This window comes from Haliotis rufescens, unplaced genomic scaffold (genome assembly GCF_023055435.1).
Source record: "Haliotis rufescens isolate VD_foot unplaced genomic scaffold, xgHalRufe1.0.p SCAF_20, whole genome shotgun sequence".
NCBI classification, from domain to species: Eukaryota; Metazoa; Mollusca; class Gastropoda; order Lepetellida; family Haliotidae; genus Haliotis; species Haliotis rufescens.
In genome coordinates, this window is record NW_025963891.1 from 21,333,645 (window position 1) to 21,359,816 (window position 26,172).

General features: G+C 38.9%; 1 protein-coding gene across 1 annotated transcript in view; it reads right to left on the minus strand.

The window, feature by feature from the left end:
• The window catches only part of LOC124137805 (zinc finger MIZ domain-containing protein 1-like), a 423,984-nt gene that overhangs the window by 330,018 nt on the left and 67,794 nt on the right, over positions 1-26,172 (minus strand). Inside the window, exon 2 of the mRNA XM_046504266.2 lies at positions 21,409-21,456. The gene's annotated coding sequence lies outside the window, so the exon portion shown is untranslated. The remainder of the gene's footprint in view (positions 1-21,408; positions 21,457-26,172) is intronic.

The window sequence follows — 26,172 nt, forward strand, 5'->3', positions numbered from 1 at the left end:
TGTCTCACCTGACATCAGTTCTGTCTGTCTCACCTGACATCAGTTCTGTCTGTCTCACCTGTCATCAGTTCTGTCTCATCTGACATCAGTTCTGTCTCACCTGACATCAATTCTGTCTGTCTCACCTGTCATCAGTTCTGTCTCATCTGACATCAGTTCTGTCTCACCTGACATCAATTCTGTCTGTCTCACCTGACATCAGTTCTGTCTGTCTCACCTGACATCAGTTCTGCCTGTCTCAACTGACATCAGTTCTGTCTGTTTTACCTGACATCAGTTCTGTCTGTCTCACCTGTCATCAGTTCTGTCTGTCTCACCTGACATCAGTTCTGTCTGTCTCACCTGACATCAGTTCTGTCTGTCTCACCTGACATCAGTTCTGTCTGTCTCACCTGACATCAGTTCTGTCTGTCTCACCTGTCATCAGTTCTGTCTCACCTGACATCAATTCTGTCTGTCTCACCTGACATCAGTTCTGTCTGTCTCACCTGACATCAGTTCTGTCTGTCTCACCTGTCATCAGTTCTGTCTCACCTAACATCAGTTCTGTCTCACCTAACATCAGTTCTGTCTGTCTCACCTGTCATCAGTTCTGTCTCACCTGACATCAATTCTGTCTGTCTCACCTGTCATCAGTTCTGTCTCATCTGACATCAATTCTGTCTCACCTGACATCAATTCTGTCTGTCTCACCTGACATCAGTTCTGTCTGTCTCACCTGACATCAGTTCTGCCTGTCTCAACTGACGTCAGTTCTGTCTGTCTCACCTGACATCAGTTCTGTCTGTCTCACCTGACATCAGTTCTGTCTCACCTGACATCAGTTCTGTCTGTCTCACCTGACATCAGTTCTGTCTGTCTCACCTGACATCAGTTCTGTCTGTCTCACCTGACATCAGTTCTGTCTGTCTCACCTGTCATCAGTTCTGTCTCACCTAACATCAGTTCTGTCTGTCTCACCTGACATCAGTTCTGTCTCACCTAACATCAGTTCTGTCTGTCTCACCTGACATCAGTTCTGTCTGTCTCACCTGTCATCAGTTCTGTCTGTCTCACCTGACATCAGTTCTGTCTGTCTCACCTGACATCAGTTCTGTCTGTCTCACCTGACATCAGTTTTGTCTGTCTCACCTGACATCAGTTCTGTCTGTCTCACCTGACATCAGTTTTGTCTCACCTGACCATTTCTGATTGGGTCACCCAACTGACCCCATCTTATGTTTGCTAATTGTCTCAGTTCTCACTTTACTGTCAGCTGTCTTCCCCCTTACACCAAACGCTCAGTGAGAAGTGTTTCTATGAGCCCCGTTTTGTCTGAGACAGTCATTGTTCAGGCAGCAGCCGAAGCCGAGTCACAACAAGCCCAAAAGCAGCCTGCTGTGTGGCATGTCTATGAATCACATCGGACCACAAAGAGACTGCACATCCATCAATTATTTTATCAAAATGCTATCAAATCTGTCAAAACGAACATGCAAAACTTCTGCCTCATTTCTGCTAATTCATATCCCCTTCAATAGATTATTCAAAGTCTGTGAGTTATGAACAGATGTCATTAGCTCACAGCTATTGTCAATTACGTATACTGACAGCCCGTCAAAAACTGGGCTCTGACACCAGCAGGAAGAACTAATTGAGTGAAATGGATAACGGATCACATTTCACTCATCTTATTATGCACTTTGGAGAGAAAGAGAGCCTTGACTTTATGAAGAACTGACAGTCATGGTGAAAATGTTACAGTATCACCACACATATTGAATAAAAGCTACTTAAGGCTTAAAGTAACCCAGATCTTTACAGGCTTAGAGGATGGGATTGTCACACTGTAAGGGTCTTACGCTTCCTGCTTTTCCATTTGCACTGTTGCATTTACAAAGCTGTGAGATGTCTTATGGCATAAAGTGCACACTAAGGGAAAGATAGGCACAAATATTTGGAAGCAAATGACACTTATTTTATTCATACAATACTGATGAAAGGTTTTTACACTAATAATGAAAGAAAATACTAAATGCATAACTTTGTTCCAAAGGACTGAACATTGTCAGACAACTAACTATTCCCTTACTCTTCTTGTCAGACAAAACAATCTTTCTGACTTTTCGAAGCAGTATTTAAGGACTTTATCCTGACCACCTGCCGAGCCCACAATACTCAGTAGCTGTTAGTGGGAGTAGTTGTTAGGGGGAGTAGCTGTTAGTGGCAGTAGTTGTTAGTGGGAGTAGTTGTTAGTGGCAGTAGTTGTTAGTGGGAGTAGTTGTTAGGGGGAGTAGCTGTTAGTGGGAGTAGTTGTTAGTGGCAGTAGTTGTTAGTGGCAGAAGCTGTTAGTGGCAGTAGTTGTTAGTGGCAGTAGCTGTTAGTGGCAGTAGCTGTTAGTGGGAGTAGCTGTTAGTGGCAGTAGTTGTTAGTGGCAGTAGTTGTTAGTGGCAGTAGTTGTTAGTGGGAGTAGTTGTTAGTGGGAGTAGCTGTTAGTGGCAGTAGTTGTTAGTGGCAGTAGTTGTTAGTGGCAGTAGCTGTTAGTGGCAGAAGCTGTTAGTGGCAGTAGTTGTTAGTGGCAGTAGTTGTTAGTGTCAGTAGCTGTTAGTGGCAGTAGCTGTTAGTGGCAGTAGTTGTTAGTGGCAGTAGTTGTTAGTGGCAGTAGTTGTTAGTGGCAGTAGTTGTTAGTGGCAGTAGTTGTTAGTGGCAGAAGCTGTTAGTGACAGTAGCTGTTAGTGGCAGTAGTTGTTAGTGTCAGTAGTTGTTAGTGACAGTAGTTGTTTGTGGCAGTAGTTGTTAGTGACAGTAGCTGTTAGTGACAGTAGCTGTTAGTGACAGAAGTAATCCACAAGATAACAATTGGGACCTTCAGTAATTCCAGAAAGAGGTTCATTTGTTTGTTGTATAATGCTGTACTCTGCAATATTTCAGTTAAATGGTCGTGGTCTGTAAATAATCGAGTCTGGACCAGACAAACTAGTGATTGATATTGTGAGCCACATTCCATGCTGTCACGGTACGAGCAAACTAATCACCTGACCATCTGTCCATTGAAGTTGTCAGTTACGACCTGCATGGGTTACTGGGGACCTATTCTAACCCTGCATCCACAAGAGGAGCTAGTAATTATCATACCTCCGTGCCAGAATGATGAGATTTGATTGGTCCATGTGATCTGTGTAACCAGCCTTGGAGGTGAATAAATTTCTCAGCAGGGGAATAAATCTCTTATACCCCGCCCCAAGCATTACAGGCTGCACATGAGGCAGGATTTCTCAAAGGCAGAATAAATCCCTTTTTCCGAGTAAATGGAAGTCATGTGACATAGCACAAGTTACTCAATCGAACAGCTGTTTTCTCCTGCTACAACTTATAATGTTCACTTATGGTCAGACACTCATGTACTATCCATTCTCAGGAGACATTGTGACCACCCAATACTCAGTGGACAGAGTGAGTACAGGTTCAAATGACCTGACAACAAGGCTAAGGTATAACGATGTATGGCAAGGTATGACAAAGTATGACAAGGTATGACAAAGTATGACAAGGTATGACAAGGTATGACATGGTATGACGAGGTATGACGAGGGCACTCTAGGGTCTTGCAAGCAAAAGAAAAAAGAAGAAGCTATAGACATCAGCCATATGAACATTAATTATCATCACAATATTTCAAAGTTTTCAGTAATCTTAAAATTTGACAATTCCAGAAAGCTTCTAGTCACAAGGATCAAAAATGGTAAACTGGACTCATTTTTGAGTTCCTGATCATAACTATTAACAAAATCAATTTTCAATGGAAGTATCTTTGTGTTCTCAAAGGTAAATATTTTGGAAGTTAGGGGGAATAAAATGCTTCAATCTGCACTTTGGAGGAGTTTGTGCAGGGTAGTGCTAAATGCACATCAGACCCTGTCAGAACATTACGTTAGAGATTCGAAATACACGTATAAGTGACCACCAAATGTTGACTGGTAAAAAAGGAGCAGAACACTGTTGGCAGTTGTACGCAGCAGCTGGTGATGTCCAAAGCTGAAGCTGTAGAGGAACAGCTGTAGTGGAAAAGCTATATTAATCACAGCACCAACACAGATCCATTTATGTCATACAACTGTGGTGAGTTAAATTCATTATCAACGAGGGCAATGAGATCACATCTAGTTTCAAAGAAATAAACTTCACCTAATCTTCTGCCTTACCATCAATACTTTTAGTTCAATACATTTATGGTTGCAACTTTATTTGCAGAAGAATTCCATGTGGGTCAATGGAATCTGGATGACAAGCAAAATCTCACATATCAAATCTAAAGATCAATTCTCATGAAGAAGGTCAGCCAAACCTTTTATGCATCATCCAATTTGAAACAGTTTTTCAGGAATTCTTCATTTAATTTTCTTCAAAACTGAGAAATTCTTGCCAATCATATCAATCGAGATTCTCCATATTTCGTTTTTGAACTCATTTAATTACAGGGTCGAATGCACCATACTGAATACCTCTCAATTAACGAATAAAACATTCGATTGGAATCAGACAAAAAACAAACATGACGCCCTCGTGAAACCGTGGCAACTGTCAAAGATTGAGATTACTTTCATGATGAAAGTGAGGCACCGTTTGTCCCAACCAACCACAATCAGTGTTGCCGCTACTACTGGTTCCACAACTAATTACCAATTAATGTTCACAATAGAACCTGTAATGACTCACAAAACAAGCGTGGACGTTTATCCACAGTGTCAATCATTCTAAAGGAAACTGATACTTTAAAGCCTTCTTTTACTTGACTTGTCCAATTTATTTTATTTTTGGCAAACATTCGGTTGTAGGGACGTGACATTTTCATTTGCCATCAGTAACATAATAGAATTATGTATCATGTTCCAACAATGTTTTTGAGAACTGACACATAATCTGAAGGATGGCCCAAACTTTGTCCTGTCATGTAAATAACTTGAAAAATTAACAACATGTTTCAAGTTTAACAATCTACCTGTCAACTTACAAGCCACTGAACTCGTTATCAGTCATTATCTTGTTTGGTTGTTTGTTTGTTTGTTTATTGTTTAACGCCACACTCAGCAATATTCCAGATATATGACGGCGGTCTGTAAATAATCAAGTCTGAACCAGACAATCCAGTGATTGACATCATGAACATCGATCCACGCACTTGGGATACGATGACATGCATCAACCAAGTCAGCGAGCCTGACTACCCAATCCCGTTAGTCGCCTCTTACGGCAAGCATGGGTTGCTGAAGACCTATTCTACCCTGGATTTTCACAGGTCCAGTCATTATCTAGTATAAAATCTTACGATTTCAGATGAAGACCTTAACTTTTGATAGGAATAATCAGATATGTCAGATACATTTAAAGATATATTTGTATTATTATAAGAATTATTTTTCTGTATCTAAGAAGGATAAACACAATTGGGATACAATGACATGCATCAACCAAGTCAGCGAGCCTGACCACGCAATCCTGCTTGTCACCTCTTACGACAAGCATGGGTGCTGAGACCGATTTTAAGCCAGATCTTAATGGGTTCATTGAGATTACTGAACAACTATCATACTCCTTAAGGAAAGACCTTTAAATATTGTCTAGTGGCTTGAATCCATCAGTGATTTACCCTACCGCAGGCTGAGGACTTCCTAGGAACAGGCATGTGTCAAATGATTTAAAGTGTTACTGGTATAGTGCAGTCTGAATAAACTAGGCTTGTGTGGGACTGAAAGTATAGTCTGGTTTTGACAGAGTTCTGAACTAATCAGACAACAGCATGAGTATGTATATGTCCCTTGAACTCTCATGATATGAACACACAAGATCAAAGATACTGTAACAAAAAAGTCAGTATCTACACTATTTACCTATAATCTGGAGTGATGGAAGCCCGGAGCTGTCACGTTTACCAGATGATAAATTCAAAAAGTAAATTTGGGACTGTAATTTGGTCCAGTATTGACCGATCCCGATTTGTCAGGGTCTGGTTTTGACAGATTTCACTGTATACAGAACCATAGGTCAACTGGTTTCAGCTTTCAACCTATGTGAGTGAGTGAGTTGTGCTTAATGCAGCCTTTAACAGTAATCCAGTTTTATCACAGCGTGTCAGCTTAATGTGGTAGGAAAGCCCGAAGTGAAGCAGGTCTTACACATTTACCACTTCGGTGAAACCCATGAGCACGGGTATGGTGCTGACAAACCTAGAAACATAATTGGGGCGAACCAGGATTCGAACCCACAGTCATAGGTTTCTAGCGTGTCCAAGGGACGCAACTCTGCACAGCAAATTGCGGCGCCCTAGACGACTGGGCCACCCGTGCCCCCCTCCACCTATGTGAAACAATGGAGTATACCATCATTCACATGCACAAACCAGTCACCTGAACCACAAGGTATCCTGATAACAAAGGCTTTGTTGCATTCACGGCTTGCTATCTGTGCTGAAGGGAGGGGTGTTATGCCTAAATCAGTACAAATCTGGCGCAGGTAGACCATCAGATGGTGCAGATATTCAGTCGTCAACTGTCAACATAACCAACCATCAGTTGTTCACTCATGATAATCAACCATCAGCTGTTCTCCCAAGATATTCAACCATCAGCTGTTCTTCCAAGATAATCAATCATCAGCTGTTCTCCCATGATAATCAATCATTAGCTCTTAACCCAACATAACATAATCAACCATCAGTTCACCCAAGATAATCAACGATCAGTTCACTCAAGATAATCAACCATCACTTCACCAAAGATAATCAACCATCACTTCACCCAAGATAATCAACCATCAATTCACCCAAGATAATTAATCATCAGCTGTTCACCCAGGATAATCAAACATCAGTTTACCCAAGATAATCAACCATCAGTTCACCAAGATAATAAACATCAGCTGTTTACCCAAGATAATCAACCATCAGCTGATTACCCAAGATAATCAATCATCAGTTCACCCAAGATAATCAATCATCAGTTCACCCAACATAATAAACCATCAGCTGTTTACCCAAGATAATCAACAATCAGTTCACCCAAGATAATCAATCATCAGTTCACCCAAGATAATAAACCATTAGCTGTTTACCCAAGATAATCAACCATCAATTCACCCAAGATAATCAATCATCAGTTCACCCCAGATAATCAACCATTAGTTCACCCAACATAATCAATCATCAGTTCACCAAGATAATCAACCATCAGTTCACCAAGATAATCAACCATCAGCTGTTCACCCAAGATAATCAACCATCAGCTGTTCACCCAAGATAATCAACCATCATCAGTTCACCCAAGATAATCAATCATTAGTTCACCAAGATAATCAACCATCAGTTGTTCCCCCAAGATAATCAACCATCAGCTGTTCACCTAAGGTAATCAACCATCAGTTCACCCAAGATAATAATCAATCATCAGTTCACCAAAGATAATCAACCATCAGTTCACCCAAGATAATCAATCATTAGTTCACCAAGATAATCAACCATCAGCTGTTTACCCAAGATAATCCACCATCAGCTGTTCACCTAAGATAATCAACCATCAGTTCACCCAAGATAATAATCAATCATCAGTTCACCCAAGATAATCAACCATCAGTTCACCCAAGATAATCAACCATCGGTTGTTCACCAAAGATAATCAACCATCAGTTGTTCACCCAAGATAATCAACCATCAGCTGTTCACCCAGGATAATCAACCATCAGTTCACCCAAGATAATCAATCATTAGTTCACCAAGATAATAAACCATCAGTTGTTCCCCCAAGATAATCAACCATCAGCTGTTCACCTAAGGTAATCAACCATCAGTTCACCCAAGATAATAATCAATCATCAGTTCACCAAAGCTAATCAATCATTAGTTCACCAAGATAATCCACCATCAGCTGTTTACCCAAGATGATTCACCATCAGCTGTTTACCTAAGATAATCAACCATCAGTTCACCCAAGATAATAATCAATCATCAGTTCACCCAAGATAATCAACCATCAGTTCACCCAAGATAATAATCAATCATCAGTTCACCCAAGATAATCAACCATCAGTTCACCCAAGATAATCAATCATCAGTTCACCAAGATAATCAACCATCAGCTGTTCACCCAAGATAATCAACCATCAGCTGTTCACCCAAGATAATCAACCATCTGTTGTTCACCCAGATAATCAACCATCAGTTCACCCAAGATAATAATCAATCATCGGTTCACCCAAGATAATCAACCATCAGTTCACCCAAGATAATCAACCATCAGTTCACCAAGATAATCAACCATCAGCTGTTCACCCAAGATAATCAACCATCAGATGTTCACCCAAGATAATCAACCATCAGATGTTCACCCTGTGCATTTCCACCCTATGGACACTGGATTCCTGATGGTGTAATTGCTTTAACCCTTGTAACACTGACCATCATACAGTGTAAGTCTTTCAACCCGTGGAACACTAACTGCATGACAGTTCTAGATGTCTGGCTTGTGTGATACTGTCCATCTGCAATGCCTCAACTAGTGACCATGAGCTTGTCTAAGGTTTATAATCACATCAAGTCCAGCAATATTGTAACTTAAGCCCAGGAAACAACTAAATGTCTTACAATGTTAACCATCAGAGTCAAGCCAATGCCAAACCCGTAGTTCAGAAGCTAGCCATCTTCACCCCAACTAAATTAAGGCATTAACAATTGAATTGGACTTTTCAGCAATCAAGTTTGAGCAACTGTCAGCTTTGAAACCCTACTTGAAAACAACTAGTAACATTAGAACTCAGACACTAAATAACTTAAGTTTGAAAGACATTTCAAGCAGTAGCCATATTGTAAGCACCTGATGCTACCAAACACTATGGATTCTAAATAACAAGGCTGGCTATTGGAGGTCTAACCCTATTTGAAGCAATTGGTAAGACGTGAACCTCAGGATCATAAACATCTCAGCCTTGACAATTGGTTGGCTCCGACCCTATAAACATCTCTATCTCATCGATCAATCAGGGCAGTATTCAATTACCATGTTGTTGTCGTTTTCAGAGTTGTAACTTTCATTAGCTGCTGTATCCCAGCTGTCTCCCGGAATCAATTCCCATCCTGATTATAATAATCAATATCAGTCAGCCATCCCACTTGCACTCTGAATACCGGCACCATCTAGAGCCATGACACTTTATCAGTCGACTTGATATACAGCTAATATCTCCTTACAATATTTAATCCTGCTGTACATATAGGACATCGCTTCAGTGTCTGCTACTCACTAGACCACGCAGAAACTGTAATGAATGCTAGCCCACTGCCCATGACTAGTATGATGCTTAAAGGTCTTGTGTAACATATAAGGCTCTAATTCTTCTGGCTGGTTTAATTTCACAGATACTAATTTCCATTAGTTATTTGTGATTTATGCAGCAATTGTTTAAGTTTTAATGATGACTTGTCACAAAGGATTGCAAGGTTATCTATATGAAGTCTCTCAGTTATAGGAGCGGTCAGGTAGCCTAGTGGTTAAAGCGTTTGCTCATCACGCCGAAGACCCGGGTTCGATTCCCGACATGGGTACAATGTGTGAAGCCCATTTCTGGTGTCCCCTGCCGTGATATTGCTGGAATATTGCTAAAAGCAGCATAAAAACCATACTCACTCACTCACTCTCTCAGTTCTATCATGGCATGTCAGTCTATGTGGGAGGAAAGCCCATGTGATACAGGTCACAGCAGTGTATCTCTTAGTGTTTGTTGTTTAACACTGCACACAGCAATATTCTAGCTTTATCAAGCTGGCCTGTAAATAATCTTGACAAACCAATGATTGATATTATGAACAACTTCCCACGGATATTATGACGAACTATTTAATGTTTCCAACTTCTTGTCCCTCTGGTTAATGAACAGGAGTGGCTATTGTAATCTTTTAACCACTGCTGTGGTATTCAAGTAAAGGGTTCATACACAATAATCTGACAAATTTCAATGACTTTTCCAGGCTAGTACGCCAGGTTTCCATGTTACAAATTTTTAAAAATTAACAATTTATTTACTCAATTGATTCAAACTTTACCTTCTTTTTTTTCGTCACTGCATTTATTTTCCTGTCATTAATAGATCAGAAGAAAAGAGAAAAAAACTGGTATGAAACTATTATTTTGTCTTTGACTTTATAACAATGGGCTATTTTCATTTCAACTATCCCAGGCCTGGGAAACTAATAGTCCATGACTTCTGTTGGATTCAGTGGCCAACATGAACCATGCAGCAGTCAAAAAAACTGATACAAACATTTGGTAGAACTGCTGTTGAAGATTAGTTGTCAGTGTAAAGGAAGTATTACATTCCCAGAGAGACATCCTTGCATTATTTGTCATGTCAAAACCAAACACTTCTGTTTTAAATGGAATAAAAGTGTTCTAAATAGTCTTGTGAAAAATATATCTTTCCATGTTATAACCTCCATCAAACTTGATGTGTAGGACATGCTAGTTATTGATATTTCAACTTGTCAGCTGTCCGAATTAAGCCATTGACAATGACAATGCATCATTAACTGGATCAATCATCACCATGCTACTGATGAAGCAGTTTACAATGCCGCATCCACAACAGTTTCTAATACTGCATCCACAAAACCTTTGATGTCCATAGGGGAGCCCAGGTGGCCCCGTCGTCTAAGGCACCGCAATTCGCTGTGCAAAGTTGCGTCCCTTGGACATGCCAGAAACCTGTGATCGTGGGTTAGATTTGTGGTTTGCCCAAATTATGTTTCTAGGTGTGTCAGCCAAATATCCGTGCTTGAGAGTTTCACGAAAGTGGTAAACATCTGAGACCTGCATCACTCAATCACTCAACCACTCAATCACTCACACAACCAAATAATGTTGATATGTTCTGTGTTTTAACATTGAATGAATGTTGACCTTTGAATGCATCATATAATGGAAATAATCGGTTGACTAATATTTCACATTATATCGTTCAGGCAAATGTTCGGTTATTTGTTTTATTCTTGATAAAAAACAAGTCTGATCTGAAATTTGCATGTGTTCAATACTTATAATATTCATGGCATAATATTTATAGAATAACGGCGCATTATGTATAAATGTAATCAGAATCTCAAATATATCAAGATAAAGTCTGATAAAGCAGCAGAGCTCCATGGCTTGATGATTGATGACGTATTTGATAAACAGACTCAAGAGTGATCGAGGTTTTATTTATTTTATTTACAAAAACTATGTATTAAACTGTCAACCATATCTTAAGGTAATAAAAGTGCATCACCTTGCAAAAACATTTTAAAGTGCACTACTTTTATTTGTAGACCTGGTCATTGCACGTAAAAATATCTATAAAAAAATACTATCAAAACACTGAATATACATGTTCATACATTAGTGCCATAGCACTGTAGCTCACCTGGATATCTAGTCAACAGTTACAATGTCAACAAAGACAATGTTGCTGTCAGCATTGATATAAAAAAAATGTTCTGCACAAATACTGAGGACTAAACACAAACATGTAATGATTTAAAAACAATATGACTGAGTATGGTTTTACACCGCTTTGAGGAATATTCAAGCAATATCATGGCAGGGCTTCAAGGACCCTGATTATTGGCTAGACGAGCAAATTAAGGCCTTAACCACTACTCTACGCCACTGCCCCTATACAAATACATGTCAAAGTTCAGCTCCTTCAGCAAAATACGTCTTTGGAGAGAATTTAAGAACATGGTTAAAGATTTCAGATTTAAGGTATTGCATTAAATGAAACATATGTGATGAAATGAACCAAATGCCAAATTTCATTACATTTTGAACAAAAATGGCAGAGTAATGACCATAAAAAGATTTTTCAATATGACTGATGTGGCAGAAGGGATTTATACCTCTTGAATAAATTGAGTGTTTTCATTGGTGGGAACAAGCATGTGACACTTCAGCTTCATTGGTCTTGTGGTTTCTGAGGAGATGCTGTGTACAGTGTGAGGAAATATAATGTAGTTTGAGAGAGCTCAGGAGCATGGTCTAAGCGTATGGGTAAAACAAGGGTCAAAATTTAAAATATGAAAAAACAGAACCTGTGTGTTGAACCCAAATACAAACTATTTATATACTTAATTTCATTACATATTGAACAACATGCATGAGAAATTGCCACAAGGAGTTTCAACTTGCTGTAAGGTCAGAGTTTGCTGCAAAGGTCAAATCAAGGTCAGAATTTTAATTACAGTAGAACACGGATATAGCGAACTACAAGGGACTGGAGAAATCAGTTGGATATATACATTGTTCGTTATATATATTTTCTCTCAGAGAAAACAAAACACAATGCACACAATTGCAGCATTGACTTGGTTTAGCAATGATCACTTAATAGCATTCAATTAATAACATTTCATAATATTCATTTAATAAAATTAAATTCATAACATTTTAGAACATTTTTTATCAAATATGTATTAAGCATTTCTTGATTTACAAATGGGAAGATGTGTAGTCGGTGATTTTGCTCTGGCCTCGTTTTTTCTGACTGCATTGGTGAAACTGCATCTTTGAAATCAGACAAAGTATCGAATGATGTCATCTCAGTTGATAAGTCCAATTACATGCACAGATATGCTTAACATAAAGCAAGTTTAGCGAGGTTGAATCGTCACCGATAATTATGTTGATTCGCAGCTGATTGCAAATGGCCAATTGACAGTGACACTTGACACTGAGTGAGATTTCTCAGTTCGCTTTCTCATTTCGCTACACACGTCACTAATTAGTGGTATTTGGGCTTGTCGGGGATCAGAGAGTAGTCCACAATATATGTTAGTTTGCTGTAGAGAGTTCGTTATGTACGTAAATTTTATATGATATCATATAGAGGATATACATTGGGGATTTAGTAACATTTCATGGTATCTGTTTGTTCGTTCTATCCATGTTCTACTGTATTGCAAAAAAACAGAACATATATGTTGAACCCCACTGCTTAATACACATGTACCAAACTTTATTCAATTCTGAAAAAGAATGGCTTAGTAATAGACGAAAATAGCGGTTACCATGGCAGCTATTTAAAGCTCTTGAAAGAATTGGGGTGTCACCATTGGTGGCTACAAGAAATCTCAGCTTCATCATTCCAGTGGTTTCTGAGAAAAAGATGTTGACAAAGGATGACGGACGACAGACAACGTAACATGAGCTCACTTGACTTTCTGTCAGTTGAGACAACAATGCAAAGTTGTCTTTCTTTGGTCCAAAATCGTCAACAATTGGTAAAGAGTTTAATCTGTCCAGAAATATCATCAATCTGCACTATCAGATACTGATCTGTATAGCAAGTTTCAACAAGAAATATTCAACGGTTTAGGAGTTCTGCTCCGGAAACGGACATGCATATGCTGATCACTTTTCAAACCCGGGGTATAATAAGTGAGTTTAATTTGATGTCACTTTTAACAGTATTTCCGCTACATCCAGAGCTACACATAACCTGCAATTACTTTCAATTAACTTGCGTACAGATACGCATGCATTAAATGAAAAACTCAATTGTTTGAAAACAGCACGCGTAAACGTGTGTATAACAGTGCTAATTTCCGAAACACAATTACAAGCTAATTTACTTTCCGAGTCAAGCCTATATTTAGAACCGTTATATACATCTAAAACATTTTTTCATTTTTTTTAAATCTCAAAATGCTTACTCATTTGGGGAAAAAAACACTAGATTGATGAATTGATGTGTGAAAAAATATTGTTTTCCCAGTGAAAAATGTAAGAAACCTTTGAGTAAAAACTCAAATGCTCAAAAAGTTATCTGGCGCTCTGTACATCTCGGAATGTCATCTTGATATGGAAGAAATGCCTGCAATGACAAACCTAGAAACTTAAGTAGAGTAAACAGGATTCAACCCAGTTTTTGGCATACTCAAGGGACACAACTCTGCACAGAGAATTGCGCCTCCCGGGCCACCAGTGTCAAATCAGACGATATCATCCCCTGTGTAATTCGGCCCGTGTCTAATCAAAAAGATGATGTAACAAGATACCTTCTTGATTCTCAAACTAAACTGTGGATGATTGACAATATTTTCACACTGAATCTAACATTTTATAGGGCAAACTTTAATCAAACTATCATTTTCCTGTCTGGTATTTGACAAGTAGCCAAGCAATGGCACCTCTGTTTTATGTCAGTATTTTGATAATTGCAAAGATCAAATGGCATTTCGACACTGTATTGTTCTAGACTGGTTGAGATGAAAATCAACACACCACTGCAGTAGAAGCAGGTTTGGTTGGCAATTCTGTGCAGGCAAGAGTCAATGTGAATGTTGTTTACATCACAGTCATCATTAGTCCAGCTATATAACCACACCACTGCAGTAACAGCAGCTTTGTTGGGCTGTTCTGTGCAGGAAAGAGTCAATGTGAATGTTGTTTACATCACAGTCATCATTAGTCCAGCTATATAACCACACCACTGCAGTAACAGCAGCTTTGTTGGGCTGTTCTGTGCAGGAAAGAGTCAATGAGAATGTTGTTTCACATCACAGTCATCATCAGTCCAGCTATATAACCACACCACTGCAGTAACAGCAGCTTTGTTGGGCTGTTCTGTGCAGGCAAGAGTCAATGTGAATGTTGTTTCACATCACAGTCATCATCAGTCCAGCTATATAACCACACCACTGCAGTAACAGCAGCTTTGTTGGGCTGTTCTGTGCAGGAAAGAGTCAATGAGAATGTTGTTTAACGTCACAATCAGCATTATTCCAGCTATATCACCAGGTTTGTTTGGCAATTGTGTGCAGAAATGAGTCAATGTGAATGTTGTTTAATGTCTCAGTCAACATTATTCCAGCTATTTTACTGCAGACAATCCAGTGGTTGAAATTGTGAGCAACATCTATAGTGATCAGGTACAACGACACACAATCAACCAAATCATTGAGCCTCACCATACGATACACAATCAACCAAATCATTGAGCCTTACCATACGATACACAATCAACCAAATCATTGAACCTTACCATACGATACACAATCAACCAAATAATTGAGCCTTACCATACGATACACAATCTACCAAATCATTGAGCCTTACCATATTATGCACAATCAACCAAATCATTGAACCTTACCATTCGATCCATTTTAATCTCTCCTTAAAACAAGCAGTGTTTAACACTGCATTCAATAGCATCATGGCTAGGTATACAACTCCAGACATGGACATAATAATTCAAAATTTGTCTGAAATCAATATCTAATTTATAAGGATGCCCTTAAATGTATTAAAAAAATTCCATTTGTACATCGCCACTGTCACCCTAGAAGAAAAAAGTAAAGCCAAGCTATGGATTAAATTCTACTATCTTGGCTGGTAAAAATAAAAACAGGTTTCAGGTTGGACAAGATTACTTTTATATCTTTAGGTCCTGGGAACATGAGTGGTGGCTATACCAGTCAATAGCGTCTCTGATTCACCAACCCTGCATCCCGAACCCTGCAAAGATTTCCTCTCTGATAACAATCAGTGTATCAGACAGAGGTCATCATGTACAATTTCCACCATTCGTAAGAACTCGCCTGCCAAACTGTTTTTCCAAAACCTTTTTAATAAAGCTAATCCTCCAGTCTCCATCCGAATCAAAAGCTTGGCCAATGTTTAAACACGAATGTGCTAACAATGATTGCTAGAAACCAGAGATAAATCTATACACTTTCAATTAAAAAAGGACACTGATATTGATTAATGGACAATTAAAACATAGACACTGTTCAGACCCAAGACTCAAACGAGCAGCCAAGGTTGTTTAAACATGCACTGTAGCAAGAGTGAAAAGGATTGAATAGAATCCATCTTAAATATTTAATGACAACTTCTACTTGTTAATGACAACTACAAGACAAACAAGGACTGCTTTACTCTTGAGTGCTACCAACCCTGCGTTCAATAACAGACATGGCACTCCATTAGCTTGTGCCAATATTATATCACTTCCATGAAAATACATTGACCTTATTAGTGTGTGGGTTCAAATAACTTGGACTATCTAACCAAGGGTGATCAAAATCTGTTGCTCTTGACGTGATTGTTTTTGTTCTGTAAAATATGTAACAAAATTAGTTAACAATATTTTCCATGTGGCTTCAAATAGCTTGGACTATCTAACCATGGGTGATTACACAAGAGTTAGACAAATCCCCCCAGCCCCCACAAATTCGGACCAAATCATCATGATTATGGACACATGGAAGGACCGATGGACCGACAGATGAGGCAACAACTATATCCCCATATTTTATGCCGGGGGATAAAAAAGTGTTACTCTTGATGTGATTTAATGATACATACATAAGTAACAAAACCATGTCACCATGTTTTTGTTTTGATCAATGAAATGATAAAATATACTCAAGTGATGATGAACAGTAAGAAGAAATTATTTTTTATTCCTGGTTTTACCAATATTCAATTACACACATTTTTCATTTAATTTTTGTCATAAATATCTTTTCAGGATAGATGATATACAAAAATGGTCATTTGTATTCTTTTCAACAAAATTTACCATTTATGGCGCCAGTATTCCTGGGAAAGTATCACTGTGGAAAGAAACCTATACTCAAAATCCATTATTGAATTTGACATAAATCTATTTCAAAATTTATCCTTGGAAACAATTATCCAAGCAAATTTTAAAGAAGCAGTAAAAAATTTACCTTTCAGCATGGCAAACTAATGAGAATCCAAGTGACATGCAGGAGATGTCCTGGGTGTCGTTGTACAAAGCGATCTCAGTGCTAAGGTGATCGCAACTCCAATACCTTAAGATAGACTTTTGACAGTCGTAGCGCTAAGGTTGTTCTGTACAACTGCACCCTGCAAGAGTGAGTGAGTGAGTGAGTGAGTGAGTGAGTGAGTGAGTGAGTGAGTGAGTGAGTGAGTGAGTGAGGGTGAGTGAGTGAGTTGGGTATAAAGCTACATTGAACAGAATTCCAATTCTATCACAGCATGTCACTTTTATCTTGGCAGATTATACTCTTGACCAATTGACCATTTGGAACCAAAGAAAGGCATTTCGTTCAACGTGCATTGTTGACTCAACTGACTGAAAGTCAAGTGAGCTTATGTCATATTGTCTGTCGTCCGTCGTCCTTTGTCAACATCTTCTTTCTCAGAAACCACTGGAATGATGAAGCTGAGATTTCTTGTAGCCACCAATGGTGACACCCCAAGAGGTTTTAATAGCTGCCACGGCAACCGCTATTATCGGCTATTACTTAGCCATTCTTTTTCAGAATTGAATGAAATTTGGTACATGTGTATTAAGCAGTGGGGTTCAACATATATGTTCTGTTTTTTTTGCAATGAGGTAGAACATGGATAGAACGAACATTGATAGAACGAACAAACGAATACCATGAAATGTTACAAAATCCCCAATTTATCTCCTCTATATTATCATATAAAATTTACGTACATAACAAACTCTCTACTGCAAACTAACATCTATAGCAGACTAATATCTGATCCCTGACATGCCCAAATACCACTAATTAGTGACGTGCATAACAAACTGAGAAATCTCACTCAGTGTCAAGTGTCACTGACAATTGGCTTTTAGCAATATTCCAGCAAAATGAGAGTGGATGACTGGTTTGTCCGGCTATAGGTTTGATTATTTACAGGTTCCTGTGACATGGTAGATTATTGTGGGCTTAAAGGTTAAAAAATTCACTTACATTTTGAGAACCATTCAGTATTTGGTTATTGAGGCCACTAATGTGTGAGTTTTGTTTGTTTCATTTTTTTGTGCTTTACAAAGTGAAAAACAGGCAGAACAACAAAGGATGTGCTGACACCATTAATAACCGTGTTTTTGTACATTACAATAGACTGATAGTAAAAACTTCAAAACAACAGCCTTTTTTGCAAACATTTTATATGTATATGATGGTGAGACATGGCATCTAGTCCACTAGTCTGAGCCTAGTGACTGTCCGGAGGGGATTAATTTCTTGAAGACTAATTATGAAATGAACCCCTCAGTGAGAATGAGCTGTAGACAAGTTGGATCTGGCCCTTAGTGTTTACCCTGTATATTATATTATTAATAACAATTTATTCTGAAAGTCCCTTGAGGTTCAAATTACACAGAGCACAATAATCTGGAGTACCTAGTCATTGTGTGTCAGACGACTAGGGCCACGGGTCAAGGTCTTGGTCGAGCGTCTGTCAAGATGGTCACATCCCCATGTTCTGTGAGCATATAATAGACTATTTCATCATCAGATCCCTATTTCATTGAGAAGGCTTTGTTTGTTTGTTGTTAACGCCTCCCTCAGCAATCTTCCAGCTATATGACTGCAGTCTGTAAATAATCAAGTCTGGACCTGACAATCCAGTGATTGATATAATGGGCATTGGTCTACGCAATTGGGATACGATGACATGCATCAGACAAGTCAGCAAGTCTGACCACCCAATCATCACTGAGATCATTATCATCATCATCGTCATTGAGATCCTCTTCATCATCATCATTGAGATCATCATCATTGAGATCATTATTATCATCATCGTCGTCATTGAGATCCTCTTCATCATCATCATTGAGATCATGATCATCGTCATTGAGATCCTCTTCATCATCGTCATTGAGATCATTATCATCATCATCGTCATTGAGATCCTCTTCATCATCATCATTGAGATCATTATCATCATCATCGTCATTGAGATCCTCTTCATCATCATCATTGAAATCATCATCATCATCGTCATTGAGATCCTCTTCATCATCATCATTGAAATCATTATCATCATCATCGTCATTGAGATCCTCTTCATCATCATCATTGAGATCATCATCATTGAGATCCTCTTCATCATCATCATTGAGATCATCATCATCATCATCATCGAGATCATTATCATCATCATCATCATTGAGATCATTATCATCATCATCAAGAAACCTTATAGTTTGGAGGAGGACAGGAAGAAAACCTTAATCACTCATGACAGTTCATTCAATTTCATCCAGCAAGACTGAACAGAAAACCAATAAAAACACAAAACAATCATTACAACTTTATATTTATTGCAATCGCCCATGAAGACACCAATATAACAATCTAGGTAAATAGCTGTAAACAAAGGGGATCTATTTCCTAAAATCTGTTTTCAGATAGCGTTACCAAAACATACCCATTTAGTCCCTCTTCTAATAGAAAAACAGCATAATGGCCATAAATAAATCACCACCCAACCGGACGTATTCCATCTCAGCACCGCAAAATCAATTAATATGTATGAAACTATAGAGCCATCAGCAAGCAAATGTTATTTATGACAAAAGCCAACAGCTTGCCCCGATTCATTCCTTCTTATTGGTCATTAAAAGGCTCCATCCCCACAAAACGGCACACTTTTATCCCTTGTATTGAAAACGAGAACGGCCTCTCTCTTTCTGTTAAGTCTTTACGTAACAACTTTGCCGAAACAATTTCCCAACTCGTGTGATTTTCCCAACGCATACAATCCTTGCAAACATTGCACATGGAGCATTAATAGTCTTTTTGGATGAGCCTAATAGGTTATCAATACCTTAACCCTATCCCAATCAATGTTAACCCCTTATCAAGGTATTTACTACTTAAATCATAAAGTCATCAGCTGAAGAAGGACATATAAAATGGCTTCACATCGACACCGTCAACTGGAAAGAGACAATTATCTAAATTTGTTTACTCTTGCACATGTCCTTTATTAGGCTACAGTATTGGCGTAGGCTGTGAATTTCCGATGACAACAATAGAATTTTGCGGAGAGCGGCAAGTGAGAACTCGGCGAGGTTATCGATCATGAAGACTAGTGTGGGCTGGGAAGAAGCATTTGTTAACATTTTCATAATCTTGTAAAATCTTAAGCAGGTTTGTTTGCCGCGAGGGACCTTCTCTGTGGAAGAAGCGCCTCGCAACTTCTTGATCGAGTGGCTTGGTCGAGTTTGACTTCCACGAGAAAAACAACACGGACTGAAAATCTGCACGTCAATTAAATTTGCAGATATCACAGCGTTCAATATAGTTCCTTTCCGCTAAAGAGATCTGAGCCTGAATTTTGTTTTTGAAATTGCTAAAGAGATCTGAGCCTGAATTTTGTTTTTGAATTTCAACAACTTTTTTTTTTCTAGAGCTTGATGACAGCTTTAACTGCACATAATTAACATTCTATGACATTAGATTAATGGCAATTTGTGTTTTTAAAACAGTGTTGGATAGTTTAAGGAACAGACATAATTTTAGCTTAGTATTCTCATAACCAAACATAGTTACACATGCCAACTATTTCTGAGATGTACAACTGTATAATTATTATGTAATGTATCTACTTCAACATTCACTATCTTCTATTTCTGTCCTGATCACGTCATACAATGTACCGTATTCGACATAATATATGCGTCCCGCTCTAATAAGCGCCCACAGCCATATTTGCTAATATATTAATATTGGCTTGTGAACAATCCCTATTAGCACCCCTTCCAACTGATCAATGTGATCAATGTACACAAGACTTATTTATTTGTGTATAATACGCACTCATGTGTTATATGCACCCTTAATTATTGGCAATTTAATTCTGGAAAATATATCTGTCGTGTATAATACACAGACTTTTCTTTTGTATCATTTCAGACTGTCAGCATAAACCACGAAATTTACGATCTTTCAACTCTTTTTTTTTCACTTAAATTTTATTCTAATAAGAGCCCCCTATTTCTAATTTTGAGAGCGGCCTGGGCGATTATTGCATCGAATAAGGTAAATCTGAGTGAGTTGGCTAAAACACTGCTTCGAACAGTATCCCAGTATATAGTCAGCGTGTCTGCTCGAAGTGATGCAGGTCTCCGACATTTACCACTTCGGTGAAACCCACTAACATGGCTATGGTGCTTACAAACCTGGAAACATAATCAGGGCGAACTGGGATTCAAACCCAGGATTATGGTTTCTGGCATGCAAAGTCAAAGGCTTCGTGCTTTCTTTGACCTACTTTAAGTTTTTTAGTAATGAAATCCACAAATTAATGTTTTTACAAAATCAAAATGTTTCATAATTCATATATTTTTATACATGCAACATTAGTTCTACCATAGATGCCGTAGTCTTACACCTCCGTCACCCAGTGGTGGTTCTGGGTTAGACTAGGTCCCCAACAATGGATGCTAGTCGTAAAAGGGATCGGGTAGTCAGACTCTAGTTTATTATCGCTCACACTATCAATCACTGAATTGTCTGGCCCAGACCTGAGTATTTACAGCATGCCTTCATATAGCTGGAATAATGCTGAGTGAAGCACTTAACAACAGGCAAACACAATTCCTTACCTGATTGCTGTTTTCAATCACTGCCAAGAAGATCAAAGGTCAACAAATCTGGAAAAGAAAGCAAGTTTGTACATAAATTTTCTAATACAATTTAATGTACATACATTTAATACATAAATTCATAGCTGTTACATATGTTAATGAACCACCTAGAATTCCTCTTCATGAATTATATTCACATTGCAAGAAAGAAAGGCTTCTTGTTCAGCATATGTCTATTACTTGGTTTCCAGAACATTTAAGTAGTTTAAGAATGAGTATGGTGAAAGTTTTCCTCCTCTGATTACTTGATGAAATTGCTACTGTATAATTCTACTCATCTTATAAAATTTAATCATTTGATATTCACATTTAAAATTTCAACATTTGGATAAGATTTGCGCAGATTGTGGATGATACAATGTACTGATGAAATTCATGTCTAGACGATGCTGGATCACTTTGTCTTCAGATTTCATTACAACTGACAATGCTGAAAAAGATGATGGAAGGGAGGTAACTCTGTTTTTCCATTTGTTTTTGTAAATGAAAGTTGCAAACCATCCAATGACAGATCAAACCCTCATATAGCCTATAATAATATAACCTTTAAAGAGATTATTTAAGTCTCTGCTTTGATTTTATCATATAATTTTTATTTTTTTTAATTCCTTCAAATTCAAAAAGCATATTTAAAAGCTTGTAACTCCATACCATTTTCCTACCTTCACTATTGTGTCCCAAACATTTCCTACTCTTCCACAATACCAAACCATGGTCCCCTCCCAAGTAGGTTATCGTATACTCTTCCGCCCTACAAGTCTGCTGTTTTTCCTCACTCTTTCAGCACATACTGGTAAGGTGGGTACCCAATCAATCTGAGAGGCAACCCTGAATGCTGTTTTACTCAACAGTAAGAACAGCTACATCACCACTGACAACAATAAATCATTCTGGACCAAGAAGACCCGTGTTTGAGAGCATGAGCAACAATTCATATTCTGCATATCAAAGAGGCATAGTGAATTGACATTAATGCCAAATACATGCTTACATCTTCTCGACCAGCTTCTCTATTTAAAGGTAAGAAGACCTATGCTTCCTGGAATCTGCAAGGGCAGAAATGCATGAGGTAATGAGGATCTGTTTTGTCTTAGAATCCCCACAGGGAGACAAGCATGGGGTACTGGGGATCTGTTCTGTCTTAGAATCCACACAGGGAGAGAAGCATGAGGTACTGGGGATCTGTTTTGTCTTAGAATCCCCACAGGGAAACAAGAATGAGGTAATGGGGATCTGTTTTGTCTTAGAATCTCCACAGGGAGACAAGCATGAAGTATTGAAGTTCTGTTTTGTCTTAGAATCCCCACAGGGAAACAAGAATGAGGTAATGGGGATCTGTTTTGTCTTAGAATCTCCACAGGGAGACAAGCATGAAGTACTGGAGGTCTGTTTTGTCTTAGAATCCCCACAGGGAGACAAGCATGAGGTACTGGGGATCTGTTCTGTCTTAGGAATCCCCACAGGGAGACCAGCATGAGGTACTGGAGGTCTGTTTTGTCTTAGAATCCCCACAGGGAGACAAGAATGAGGTACTGGAGGTCTGTTTTGTCTAAGAATCCCCACAGGGAGACCAGCATGAGGTACTGGGGATCTGTTCTTTCTTAGAATCCCCACAGGGAGACAAGCATGAGGTACTGGGGATCTGTTCTGTCTTAGAATCCCCACAGGGAGACCAGCATGAGGTACTGGAGGTCTGTTTTGTCTTAGAATCCCCACAGGGAGACAAGAATGAGGTACTGGAGGTCTGTTTTGTCTAAGAATCCCCACAGGGAGACCAGCATGAGGTACTGGGGATCTGTTCTTTCTTAGAATCCCCACAGGGAGACAAGCATGAAGTACTGGAGGTCTGTTTTGTCTTAGAATCCCCACAGGGAGACAAGCATGAGGTACTGGGGAACTGCTTTGTCTTAGAATCCCCACAGGGAGACAAGCATGAGGTACTGGAGGTCTGTTTTGTCTTAGAATACCCACTGGGAGACAAGCATGAGGTACTGGGGAACTGCTTTGTCTTAGAATCCCCACAGGGAGACAAGTATGAGGTACTGGGGATCTGTTCTGTCTTAGAATCCTCACAGGGAGACAAGCATGAGGTACTGGGGATCTGTTCTGCCCTTGAATCCCACTTGGGGACAAATATGGAGTGGTGACGTCTTCTACTCCAGAATCCCAAAAAGGGAAATAACTCTGAATCCAGGGGCCATCTTCGAATCAAGTGATGTTTGTTGGGCTGCATGTACATTTACCAGTATTTTAGTACTTATACTTGTCTGTACAATAAGGTGTGCTGCTGCTTATTTCTTCCCGGACAGTATCCAGTAACATACTGATGGTTTCTTGCATCACAAAAGAGTGGATAAATGAATATCGCTTAGCACCTCATTGGAACCACACACTTAGGACTGATGTGATGTGAGGTGAAACAGGGTTTAACATTGCATTCAAGATTATTGCACATTCATATTTTATTAATATTTTATTCATGTTTTCTTTCACTATGTTTACATTAATTTTTTTGTAGACTGCACTAACTCACCATTATTTACAGCATGCACAGTCAAATTACCACTATTGACGCCTTGAAACAAACCTTAGTTGATAGAGAATGGATACATATATCACAAATGCTATATTTTGACTTGTTAAAAAGTGATATTTGTTGTAGTTTAACTATTATATGTCAACATATTGTTTTCGTTATTGAAATAGCAAACAAGCCTCAGCCTTATTCTTGCATATGAAACAATGTCTTGCACAAGTTAATACAAAATCAATGATAAATCATCATGTCTAGCGGAACAACTATTGTGTCTGATAATGTGGGGGTTGTCAATAGAACAGCATTATCACGAGTGACGTCTGTTTACCATGGATACCCCACTCAGACACATACTGACTCCGAGTCGACCAGTCATTGTTTCATCCCCTTAATGCTGGACGCCAGACAGGGTAACAACAAGTACCACCTTTGATGAGACATGGCCAGGGAGATCAAACAACGGACTTTCTGCTCTCTGGGCAGAGATTCTATCATTTGTCAGGTACCGGTACCTTAAAATCACTGATGCCCTGGTTGTGTTCTCCCACTGTCCATTGCTTGGTATCCAAGTGGTAAAATGGATTAATCCTGATCATACACCATTTGTCATACACGTCATGAGAACACGAATTATAATAATTGTCACTTTTTAAAAACAATAAAATAAAATTTAAAAAATAAAATAAAATAATTCTATTCTCTTGTTTTTATGAAAAAAAATGTTCACTTCTGTGTGTCAACATAAACAATAATATATATTGCATCATAAAACACATTTTTTATACCGTTTCTTAACATTTTTGTATAAATTAAATATGCAAACTTACCTTTCACCTAACATATGTTACAATAATTATGCCAAAACAAATGAATTTATTAACTTAATTTGTGATGAAAGCATGTGTCAATATTGCAACTTTGGGTAGAATCACCCAATCGTTTTGCTGCAGAGGTGATATTGAAAATGTACCTGGGGCATACATCTCTGCGATCTGACTAAGGCAACTTTCTGCAAACCTGCCATGTTTGAGACAAATTCAATTATCTTGGACACATATGCACAATTTAGTAAAAACATGTAAATTGAGAAAACTCAATATTCTCGTAAGAAGTTGAGGAGACTTGGTTCAAATGATCAAATGGTTCATTAGTTAATTCTATAAGTGTATAAAATAACACAATATTTAATCCTATTGTATCTGAGCAGTTCAATGAATTATTAAAACCATTAAATTCAAAGGTCTTTACTTATTTGATCCTAATTTTAGAGGGGATGCTTCTATTAGGACTGTTCCATCACAACAGGTGAAACTCATATGATTTGACAAGCCATCTCTCCTGCACTGTCTGACATCTGGGGTATCTGACAACTGGGGTATCTGACAACTGGGGTATCTGACAACTGGGGTATCTGACAACTGGGGCATCTGACAACTGGGGTATCTGACATCTGGGGTATCTGACAACTGGGGTATCTCACAACTGGGGTATCTGACAACTGAGGTATCTGACAACTGGGGTATCTGACAACTGGGGCATCTGACAACTGGGGTATCTGACAACTGGGGTATCTCACAACTGGGGCATCTGACAACTGGGGTATCTGACGAATGGGGTATCTGACAACTGAGGTATCTGACAACTGGAGTATCTCACAACTGGGGTATCTGACAACTGGGGTATCTGACGAATGGGGTATCTGACAACTGAGGTATCTGACAACTGGAGTATCTCACAACTCGGGTATCTCACAACTCGGGTATCTGACAACTGGGCTATCTGACAACTGGGGCATCTGACAACTGGGGCATCTGACAACTGGGGTATATGACAACTGGGGCATCTGACAACTGAGGTATCTGACAACTGGGGTATCTGACAACTGAGGTATCTGACAACTGAGGTATCTGACAACTGGGGCATCTGACAACTGGGGCATCTGACAACTGGAGTATCTGACAACTGGGGCTTCTGACAACTTGGGTATCTGACAACTGGGGTATCTGACAACTGGGGTATCTGACAACTGAGGTATCTGACAACTGGAGTATCTGACAACTCGGGTATCTCACAACTCGGGTATCTGACAACTGGGCTATCTGACAACTGGGGCATCTGACAACTGAGGTATCTGACAACTGGGGTATCTGACAACTGGGGGATCTGACAACTGGGGTATCTGACAA